The sequence below is a fragment of the Apium graveolens genome, chromosome 3 (assembly GCF_009905375.1).
Source record: "Apium graveolens cultivar Ventura chromosome 3, ASM990537v1, whole genome shotgun sequence".
NCBI lineage: Eukaryota > Viridiplantae > Streptophyta > Magnoliopsida > Apiales > Apiaceae > Apium > Apium graveolens.
In genome coordinates this window covers 110,600-122,512 of record NC_133649.1, presented here as the reverse complement: position 1 = coordinate 122,512, position 11,913 = coordinate 110,600, and the positions used below count along the sequence as shown (strand labels likewise).

Below are 11,913 nucleotides of genomic sequence, written 5' to 3'. Positions count from 1 at the left end.
TTTTAGATAATTGAAATAAAGAGGCATTGAATTTGAATTTAAAAAAATATTTTAAAATCTGATGGTATTTAATAGAGATTAGAAAAAGTTTTTCAAAATCCGAGTGTATTCAATTTTTATTTTCAATCCTATTATTATTTAAATTTTAAAATTTTCATTTTTTTTCATTTTTTTAATATTTTCATTTCTTTTGAAATCTTTTTTTAATCATTTCATTATTAATATATATATATATATCTTAATTATATTACAAATTAAAAATTACATAAAACTGATTAAATAATAATTAAGTAGGACATACTAAAGTTGGACTTGGGCTAGTTGGGCCACTTAATTTACTAAGCCCATATTTTGCTTAACAGGCTTCAAAAATAAGGAAATGGGCAGTGGACTTGGGCTCGTCCCCGGCATGGCCTATATAATACGGCTTAGGGATTATATCTTTTACATATACAAGCAATTTCATAGAAGCATGGTTTTAGAGGTGAAATCGAGTTGCATCCGATCGATCTCTCTTTGTACACGAAGCTGTCTCAACATATTCAATCTCTCAATCGCCCCTTTTTATTATTTATAAGGTGTCAATTTCGAGACTCTATTCACTTATACAATCTTTTATGAGGATAATTTTTTATTATTATTATTTAATTCTTCATTCTTGTTTGAATTTCTGAATTACTTGCAGAAACAATGAAGAAAGTGCTCCACGAATTCCGCTCCTGTTCACGTGTAGTTTCCAGGTAATTCTTCGTATTTTTCGAAATTAATGCGAGATATATAATAGTATTTATTTTTGTTACATACAACAAGTTGATCTAGTTTTGTGTAATTGTGTGTGTGTGTAAAGTGTATGAAGAAGAAATCTAGAATGGATCCGGCCACATTCATTTTTGGTTGTTCTTTCTATTTAAACGGATCACGTTGAAATGTCGAAATTTCCAGGCGTAAACCCGTATAATTTGAAAAATTAATGTTAATACTTAACTTTATCGGAGGGCAATGAGGCATTTACGGTATATTTACAGTGAAATGATTATATAGTGAAGGATTAATATGATAGGTGCAAAGTGATACCTAGTGCTTTGTTAAGTGGTTGCAGAAAAATAATTTTGTTAATAATTTCTATTTACGAAGAAATAATCACAAAAAATAAGTATGACTATGTAAATATGTTGGATTAAAACCGTGGTCTTTGAGAGGGCCGCACCAAGTCTGTTTCTAAAGTTTGTTTTTATGTATTCTGATTGGCTAGGCTTATAGTCGTGATCTGGAAGCGGAACTGCACGTGTTGCAAGAAGAGAATGCCCGTCTGCAACATGCTTTGGTAAGTAGGACATTGGCTACAACTTTGTTTGTGTAAAATGAATCTGCATGTTTATTATTAGTTACTTCTTTTTGGCTAGTGCATACATTAACTAGAAGCAACAAAGAGAATAAAGAAGCAGACATGTTGACCATGTACTAATCACTTCATATAACAAATTGCAATGCACACATTCACTGTAAATTTGCAGATAATGGAATTTTCACGAATCAAGTTCATAAATGATTTCTTTCATTTTCTTTTCTTTAATCCGCATCAGAAAGTGAGGCAACTTGAAATTCCTAAATATAATTACAACTTACAGATTAGTATATAGTGAGGCTATGCATATGAAAAGCATTATTGCTTTTGATGATTCAGTTATTAAAACAACGGGTATGTGATTTTTTACATTGGATAAGCTATAGAAACCTATGTTACCCGATGTCACAAAGCACACATGCAAATTGCTCAAAAGTTCTATGATGATAATAGTAAGAGAATCATCACATGGAAGTAAGTAATTTGAAGATTATATCTAAAAGTTCATGACTAGATAAAGAATGGAAATTATTAATACTATAGCGGGCTATATATCATTAATGCTATTCAGGCTGAAAGTCAAGATGGATTATTAAACAAACCTTTCCGGTAACTTTTTTATCTTCAACAGGTAGAATCACAGGATACACTCGCCCTTTAATGCAAAACCTATGACTAAATGGAAGAAAGTTAAATTGAAGCCGTAATCAGTTAGATCAGTTAGTGATGTATACCTAACTGAAAGTCCTAAAATGAAAGCCCTAAAATGGAAACCTAAATCTAATCACCTGTAAAATCAAAACATTTTGTTGAGAGCGAGTATAGTGTTTGTACTCCATCATTTGGGATGAGGATTAATGATAGATTGAGCCTCTTCTAATCCTTTGATAAGGGTTCATACCCATTGCTGGCTGTGTTGCTCCGACTCGATAGGCGGTACCTGTGTCGGCGCGGAATCCGTGCCAGATTCATGGTCTTGAAAACGAATCCTTCTTTCTTTGTCATTACTGGAAAATAATTGTACCTCACCAAAAAATATTCAAATTTTGCCGTAAAAATCATCCCTCCGGTAATAATCGCAGATCTACCGGTGCTTTGAAGGTGACTTTGTATATGTTTGCAGATGTGGGTAGATGATGGATACTTGGATATGTATGACTCTGTGTACCCTAGTCCAAATATTATAGAGCAGGTGCAGATCTGGTAATTCCCAGAATAATACATGGTTGTAGAAAGCAAAAGATAAAGATTATTACCCTAGTCCCTTTAATTTCTGTCTAAAGCCCCTATTTATTACCTTTTCGCGAATATATTAGAGAACTAAGTATATCTTTCTTTCCTTTTCGGCAATTGTTCATATTCCCAATTGAATACTTTCCGCTTTAGTAATTGTTCAGATTCCTAATTGGCCCATATGATTTGTAGATATATAGTCTTATTTAGTTATTTGTCAACGACTGTTGATGAAATTTACCTTAGCGGATGTATGAGGCCTCAAATATAATTTCTTGCTAACTTTTAATCAGGGTCTTCATTTAACCTTCTAGTCTTCTGTTGTAGACAACAAAGGATAGTTAGATGTGTACAGGCTCCTTTATTTCTTCTCCGTCTATGAATCTTAGTATCTTATTCTTACCAACCTCAGAGCTCCACTTTTTGTGATGTTTCGGATTCGACTCAAAAGCTGTAACCCGATTTCTGAAGCACTACACCAACATCGCAAAAGATTTATATTTCTCATTACACAAATACATGTATCACCATTTCCTTTCGGTAAAACGCAGAACACACAAAATCTTTTAAGAGAATAATACCCAATATTCGATGTTCCGTTCAAGAGCTTAGGCAAACTAATTTGACCCATCTAACTTTGGATGACAAATTATATTGAAATTTTCCATAATAATGTTTCTAAAAAAACACCACTTCTCCCTGTTGTGTGGTACTACAATTAAAGTGTATAATGAGCAGACTTTCTTGCACTACTACTGCCTCTTGTGCCCCCTGGCATTGAAGCGTATAATGATTATGTGCAGGCTTTCTTGCTGGTAATTGCAATCTATGTTGTTATTTAGGTTGTAGTCTTAAGTTGTTCTTTTGGCTTGCTATTTAAGTGCTTCTAGCGACAACTTGCTGTTTGAATTATCTCTCTGTAAGTGATCCATGATGGAATTTCCTTAAGAAAATAAATTCTGGGTTGTGGCGCATTACAGAATGACCAAATTTGTACTTTAGAAACTAGAAAAAAGGGAGGAGAATAGTTGTAAGTTTAAAATGTGCGTTTGAGCGAGTGATGAGTAATCAAGTTATGCTGCTTAATATACAATACCGGGCGTAATTTTAAATATATACCTAAATGTTTTCTGTAGATTCCCAGGCCTTATAATGCAAGCAAGGAGGAATCTCTGTTTGTTTTCCCAAGGTATATACCAATTATTGTTATATGCACGTTGCAGTCTTGTTATTTGAAATCATTGTACCGATAACTTGATGCATGTTTTAAAATATTCTCTAGTTTCGCTCCTCCGCTTCATTTTAAGAAAAAGGTCATGCAAGAAACAAAGGATGGAGAATTGATAATGATCCTCCTCCCATAAAACAGAAGGCTTAGCGGGAAAGACTTATTTGACTTGCTGCTCAGTCCTTCAGAGGAAGATTTAAAGCAGTGGCCCTACAGGTTGACTTTTGATGTATTTTCCTACTAATTTACTTGACAAGTATATTCTAGTTACGCCAGGTTTTTTAAAAGTACTTCTATGCAGATATATTGTTTTTTTCCTTTACAAACTAGGCCTAACCGGTATTTAAAAAAAATAATAATTTTATATAACCGCAGAAGATAGTGATCATGTTGCAAGTTCCCATATGCTATATGCTGATTGGATCCCTGGAAGCTTCCACATGTTTGATAACTTTGAGATGATACAAACCTTTAGTTATAGAAACATTTTGTACTTAGTGAAGTTGATGTATTACTTTTTTGGGTACATGAATGATAGTGATTATTATCAATCCACATATAATAATATGAATTTGTTAACATAGATTTATATAGTTGAAAGTGACACTTGGAGCCTTTTCAGATGTGCCATTTAGACACTTCCCCCTTTCCACTGTTATTTTGATCATTTGCAACATAATTATAAAGGAGAAAGAATGTAGAGTTTGCGATCTTGTTGGTTAATTAGATTTCTTGATACCATGAAAGCTTTTCCGTTGTGAAATTTACAGTATTTAGCTCTTCCTCTTTTGTTTCTGCTACCTGGACTGACCAAAATTCATGTGGTTTACAGTGAAGTGAGGATAGAAGGTTTGGAAACATTGGATTATCTAGACAACCTGTCTGATCGAAAATGCTTCACTGAACAAGGAGATGCAATTACTTTTGAATCTGAGGTATACAGTCTTATGTTTGGGTTCCCTTAGTTTTGTACTTCAATAGTGCACAATAAATGAGCATAGCTGTCATCATCTCCTGTTTGTTGACACTCTTCTTCGAAATAAGGGATGTAAAAACTTAATTATGAACTAAGATAAGTGGAGGTAAATATGTGCAGTAAATCTCCTCATAAAACGTATAACAATTTTAGATATATAGAAACCTTTAAGGTAGATAACATATATGCAAGTGTCTCTTAGCCCAAACTAAACATCTTTTTTTTTAAGTGCCAAATATGCAAAAACTTGTTTTGGCTGACGTAAAATCACATTAACTATCATTTCTTTTTTACTTTGAGTTCTATCTGTTGTGTGACAATTCTGAAGATAGATTGCTTATGGAGCAGCTTCAAGTGGAATGATATCATGTCAATTTTTTAAGAACTTGAATCTACTGCCTTGTAGATGAAGGCTCTGCCTCAGAAGTTGATCTTATCTGTTTTTCAGGTGGATCGGGCTTATCTTTCTACAGAAGATTGTATTGCAGTCCTCGATCATGGAAAGAAGTTTGAGATAAAAAAAGGGGGCTTATCTTTCTACAGAAGATTTTATTGCAGTCCTCGATCATGGAAAGAAGTTTGAGATAAAAAAAGGGTTACCTTATGCTGGTAAGATTTTGCCGTATTTTGTTGGAATGAAAATAATAAACTATATTATTAAATCAATACAAGTAGAATGCATGTTATATATATATATATATATTAAACGTAAAACAGATGCACAAGATTAGTCAGATAAGTAGCCTAATTAGTCATGACTTTCCTACAACAATTGAATATAAATGTATCTCTATTGCCTAGGATTTCCACAATTCATTTTGATTTGAAGTTGTAATTCGTTATCTAGAAGGTGTCAATTTCCGGACTCTATTCACTTGTACAATCTTGATTATTCATGTGTGTGTATACATATGATTGTGGACTTGTGGCACAGTTAGACAATTTAACTGAATTATTTTACTATCTTTATATGTGATTTTTTTTAGTTTTATTATCGAACTTCTACTTCTACTTTTACTTCATAAATTTCTGAAATACTTGCAGAATCAATGAAGAAAATGCTCCATGAATCCCCTCCCCCGTTGAGTCGTTGACATCTAGTTTCCAGGTAATTTTTTCATTTTTCTAATTAATGCAAGATTTGTAATATTTGTTGCAGTTGTAATTTTTTTTGATTTTATTTTTTTGCTATTATTTTAAATTTATTATAGAAATTCATGCTTTACTAAAATCGATAGAATTTTCGCAATGAAACGTCATTTGGTGAATGCAAAAGTAGTCAATTTTTACTTTTAAGTATTCACATTTGGAGTTATAAATCTCATATGAAGACTCAGAATAACATATTATCAAATTTTTTTGGTTACATATTCCAAATTACTCCACTGGAGATTGGTCACAGCTCATTCTGAATGGTGTACATAGTCAGTGTCTGCTATATATTTTACCGGCAATATCAAATCATAGATATTTTACTTATTCATGGAAGTGGTGTGCATTACTGTAACATGAGAATGTCTAGTAATAAGTACCTTTGGATTAGTATTATTGATCTTCTAAACTTATTCTTATAATTTTCTTAACAAGTGCCCTGTTTTCAGCAATTGCTTGAGGAAGCTGTTGCAGGCCATCTAAATCCATAGCATCTAACCGTGTTTGGCTCAGATGAAGCCTCAAAATATTATTACTGTGGATTCTTCTTTAATGTCCATCCAATTATTTAGAGCAGCTGCAACCTGCTAGATGCGGTAATGCCCAGAATAGTACATGGGTGCAGAAAGCAAAAGGTGATGATAATTACTTTAGTCTCTTCATCTTTTTCAAAGACCCTATTTATTATCTTTTTGCATATATAGTAGATAAATACTTGGTATTCCTTCCTTTCTTCTGCAGTAATCGTTCATATTCCCAATTGAACACCGCTTTGGTGGTTGTTCAAATTCCTAATTGGCATATGATCTTTATATATATAGTCTTAACTTTTCAGTTTTCACAACTGTTAAAGGAATTAACTTTAGTGGATAAAGGAATTAACTTTAGTGGATAAATGAGGTCACAGATATAATGCCTTGCATGCTTGTAATTAGGGTCTTAATTTTAACCATCTAGTCTTCTGTTGTAGACAACAAAGAAATATTAAATGTGTACAGGCTCCTTTTTAAAAATGTTCACTAAATAAATGTGCTTCTGTGATTGGTTTGTCTACCTTTTTCTTAACTTCCTGTACCAGATCTAATTGTTATACTTGGTATTTGAATAAACACCTTTTAATTCATAAAGTAATTGACAGTGTTGGAATTAAATATCATGTCCCTCTCCTCTAGATTTTCTGTCCTTAACCCCTCCTTCAAAACTATCATGTCCCTGTTGCGCATCAGCAACAGTTTATTCTTGAACTTTTCTGTAAAGATTAGTATAATTGTACCTCGTCATCAATTTCTTATCCAATTACACTGCAACCAATTACTCACTTTCTGCTCAGCCAAAAACTTAAGGGTCCAGTTGTCAGGCTTGATGAAAAAAGTGATTATCCATGAGATATGCTGTCCAAATTGCCTATGTATATGCATATGAAATGAACAGAAGTATATTGAACGTAATAAAAGGGTGCAAGGTCATCTTTCATCTTTCATTTCGCTATGTGTATAGTATTACTTGTATCGTCATATTGGTGTTAGTTGTCCGGCCGCTTCAAACATCATATGGGAAGATAAAGTAAAAATTCATTTGATGAAGTATTGGATCATGTATACACCACCTGATTATAGCATATGCTTGATTATAATGATTTTTTCTTTTTAACTACAGAGTGGTACAAGTACAAGCACGTTTTTTTTGTGGGGAATGCTTCAACGTCGCAATGGAAGGAAATATAGTTCAAGACGTGAAGATTGATGAAACGTGAATAAGCAGTCATCAGATTATAAGATTATAATTCTGCTAGAATTCTTAGAGATTGATTTAAAGGTTATTTTGCCAGTTAACTTTATAGATTGTAATGTTTCCTTTTTCGAACTTAGATAAAACCTGTTTGTCTACAAATTTGACTTATAAGCCCGTAAGTTGACTTATAAGCCCGTAACAGCTTATCGACAACTTTTGTCTAAACAACTTATAAGTTGATTTGAAGCAACCTATAAGTTGACTTTACAACTTAAAAGCTGATAAGTTGAATGTTAGTAACGACGTACTTTTTCTCAGCTTATTATGTTTTTTCGTTTTTTTTATTAATTTTAGTTTTAAAAAATATATTTGTAAATATTAAACTAATATAAAATTCACGAATTAAGATTATTATATTTAAAATTTATTTATTTTTGTTCATTTAAGTAAAAAAAATAATCTAACTTATAAATAAAATTATCCAAACACTTACATAACTTATAAGTATTTATTTACTTATCACTTATAAGTCACATATTTATTTTAAGTCATAAGTTACTTATTTAAGATTTCTCAAACGGGCACATAGTAATGTTTATTTGTTTTAGCTTAATTATTCTATCTTAAAATAATTTTTTAACATGTTTCGGACAAGCTGAGGGCCGCCATGGAACGAGTCTATCTAAAATTTTAAAGAGTGATTGGAAGATACGCACTAACCAGAATTTTTTTCCTATATACTAACATGAAACATCGATAAAAAGTAGATATTCTTATGTCATCACTCATTGCATTGATCATGACGTAGTTTATATTCTTATCTTTATCTTCTGCTATTTGTTAGTACAAGACGATAGACCTAGGCGGAACTAGAGGGTATCGGAGGGAGTTTCGTACCCGCCAAATGTCTAAGTTCACATAAATTTTAGTGTAAAATTTTGAAAAAAAAATATAAAATAATATAGTTTGGTTCTACAAATATTAGTCGGTCCCCCGTAAATTTTATTTTTGGTTCCGTCCTGTTAGTATTTAACTCCCATTATAATAAGAAATGACATGTAAATTATAGGTGGGTGCTCATGTATGTAATATTTTATAGTTGATATAATTAATTTAGATATTTAAGAAGATTATTATAAATAAACCCATATTTTCGGACACCGAAGTTCAAACTCCACAAAATTAATGTTGTATTAAAACTATATAAATTACTTAAAAAATCTCAGAACTATTAAATCATGAACTGTTACTCAAATTTAAAATCCTGTAAACATTTTTGTCAAAAACAATGTAAGCACTTTTACTCCAGTAACATTAACTATACTCATTAGCTATATTTATAATATTATTATTTTTATTAATTTTAAATATAAAATTAAAATAAATTTAATTATTCTATTATACATTACTGAAAATAAAATAAGATATTCAATAAAAAATATTTAATTATAATATTATAATAGTTTTATATTTATGTCAATATTTTTAAGTAAACATTATAAAATAAAAATGAATAATTATTATGACCATTACTTACATATAAAATACAAATATATGACTAAAATATATCTTATTATATTACATTTTTTAAAATTTAGTTAACAAGAAAATAATTTTTTTACACTTAATATTACATAAAATTATTTTTTTATAATTAAAATATAAGTAAAAAATATATATATGTATATATATTAATGATGAAGATATATACATAATTTATATATTATAATATTATATATTTAAAAAATATCTTAAATATTTTAAATTAAATATTGAAAAAATGATTTCAGATATTTTGTTCCATATTATTAAAAAAAATTGATTAAGATTTGGCCTAAATTAGGATTAAAGTTAGAAGATTTTTAGGCGGGAGGTGACATGGAGTATTATAGATGATGCAGGAGAATCAACAATGTGCGTCTATTTCGTTGTCTAAAATTAAAGCTAACAGTCTTCTCGTTGGAGTGTACCATTTTTCACATATTATGTATAATAGACTGACACACAGATTTTTTACCTAACGGTGCAGCAGAGGGTTGGAGATACTCTAATAGTCATATGGAACAAATATTGAAATAGATAATGAGGGGGCTTGGGTCGGGGAAGTGGGGCACTGAGTGCAACTTAAACTTTAGGCATCAATATTGAACTTAAACAACTTTTGTCCAACATATATCTTTTAGCAAATGAATTGGATTTACTATGGTCATGGATATTATTACCAACTGCATTTTTGGATTTGCATGCAATATTTCAGAAAGATCTGGGTGAAGAAAATAAATTTGATTTGGTGTTTGCTGAAACAACATAAAAGATAGAAATGTTGTCATTTCACTGGGAGAGCTGAGTTGGTGGATTTTGAAATGTGAATTGGTATTTCCGTAATTGATTTTAAAGATTTCACTGATCATGTAAACCGCAATCTTTCTGTTATATCGACGGTTAAATCTCGATTAAGTAAAATTCGGTAAGTAATAACCCGCTTAAGTATAAATTTCGTTGGTCTCAACTTGGGGCAAGGTCGTAAAATAAGACTATCGTTAAAAGTAAGATAAAAAAATTAGAAAATTATTAAGGGTCCAACTAATATATAAAATAATAATTTCAGAATTATATATATATTTACATACTCGGCCCGACCCGATTAAAAATCCGATTAAAATTTGATTATTCTCATATATTTTTTTATATATTTATATATTTACATTTACTATTAATCTAAATAATACTTTAAACACATAATATTTACATATTCGTGACTAACAATGCTATTTATATATTCTAAGGAAAATAAATTCATACATCCCTGAACTATTGGTGTTTTTTAAAGTAGATCCCTGAATTCCAACATTAACGTCCCTAAACTTTTAAAATTTTCTCACTGCAGTCCTTCCGTCAGTCAACCAGTAACAGACGTTAGGTTTTTGCTGACGTGACATGCGGGTTGAATATGTGGACTACTATGTGGAAAGAAAAATTAACAAAAAAAAAGAAAAATATAAAAAACACACTTGTCTCTCACGTGAGTATGTTTTAAAACAAACTGATTATATCATATATGTATAGAAAGAGAAAGGGATAAATGAACGGGTTTTAGGGTTCATAACTGAGGGTTAGGTTTTTAATTGAGGGTTCATATCTGGGATTAAGGTAAATACGGTTGTAATTCTTTCAATTTCGTTACTAATAAATCGAGACTAATTACGGTTTGTGCTACTTTTCAGATGGAGTCCGAAATCACTTTGTATATTCGTCACGGGGGGAAGTTTGTATATTCATCACTTTGTAATGATGGTGGGAAAAGTTATGAGGGAGGTAAGGTCAATATTCTTAATAATCAAAGCACCATGTCTCTTCCAATGTTTGAGAATTACATTCGAACTGAGCTTGATTATAAGGAGTTTAAGATTTATTGGCACAAATTTGGTACTCCTTTTGATGATTATAATTGTAAATATTTTGTGGAATGATGATAATGTAGATTTAATGTGTTATCATGCTTTGAAAACTCGTAGAATAGATTTGTATGTTGATCATTCTTGTGAAATTGATGAAATATGTGATGGGTCTAGTGAAGATAACTCTGAATATAATGCAGAGAATGTTGGGAGTGGAGAGGATAGTGATAGTTGGTAGGGTAGTGAGAGTGAGGAGGGTAGTGAGAGTGGAGAAGACAGTGAGGGTAGTGATATTGATGAGTATATGCAGAATTTGAGTGATTGTGATGAAGAGTTTGAAGAGGTACTGAAAAAGAAGAAGAAAGTTTATAGGTCTAAGAGTAATCCAACTAATGATGATGATGAACTGCATATACCCCTTAGTAGTTTGATAACTAAAAAATTTGATAAGACGCAAAAGAATAAGGACAGTGAGGAGATTGATGTAGAGAACCGAGGATGGGAGAGTGAGTATGAGTCAGATTCATACAAGATATTAGAGGATGAATCAAGTGATTCATCTGATTACAATTTCAAAGTCACTTGGAAGATTCACATACATAAATTGATTACAAAGGCACAAACAATTACAACTAAAACCAGTTTGAAAATTTGCAACTTAATTTCAAGAACTTTAATGTCTTTGTCCTTCATTTGCAATTGAAACTCCAGGGCTTTAATTTTCATTTTCTTCACAGCTTCCAACTCACCAAATTTTGCTTCCATTACAGCTAGGCGGAGTGATGAAACTTTTTCATCTTCGAAATTTAAAGATTCAATTTTATCAGGCAGAGTATCATCACACCATTGA

The 11,913-nt window shown here is 31.2% G+C and overlaps 1 long non-coding RNA gene across 1 annotated transcript in view; it reads left to right on the top strand.

Moving 5' to 3' along the window:
• The first annotated feature begins 389 nt into the window (after positions 1-389).
• The window catches only part of LOC141711295 (uncharacterized), a 77,699-nt gene continuing 66,175 nt past the window's right edge, over positions 390-11,913 (top strand). Inside the window, exons 1-6 of the long non-coding RNA XR_012571297.1 lie at positions 390-578; positions 686-740; positions 1,253-1,324; positions 3,715-3,767; positions 3,861-4,022; positions 4,639-4,741. This is a non-coding gene — a long non-coding RNA (uncharacterized LOC141711295). The remainder of the gene's footprint in view (positions 579-685; positions 741-1,252; positions 1,325-3,714; positions 3,768-3,860; positions 4,023-4,638; positions 4,742-11,913) is intronic.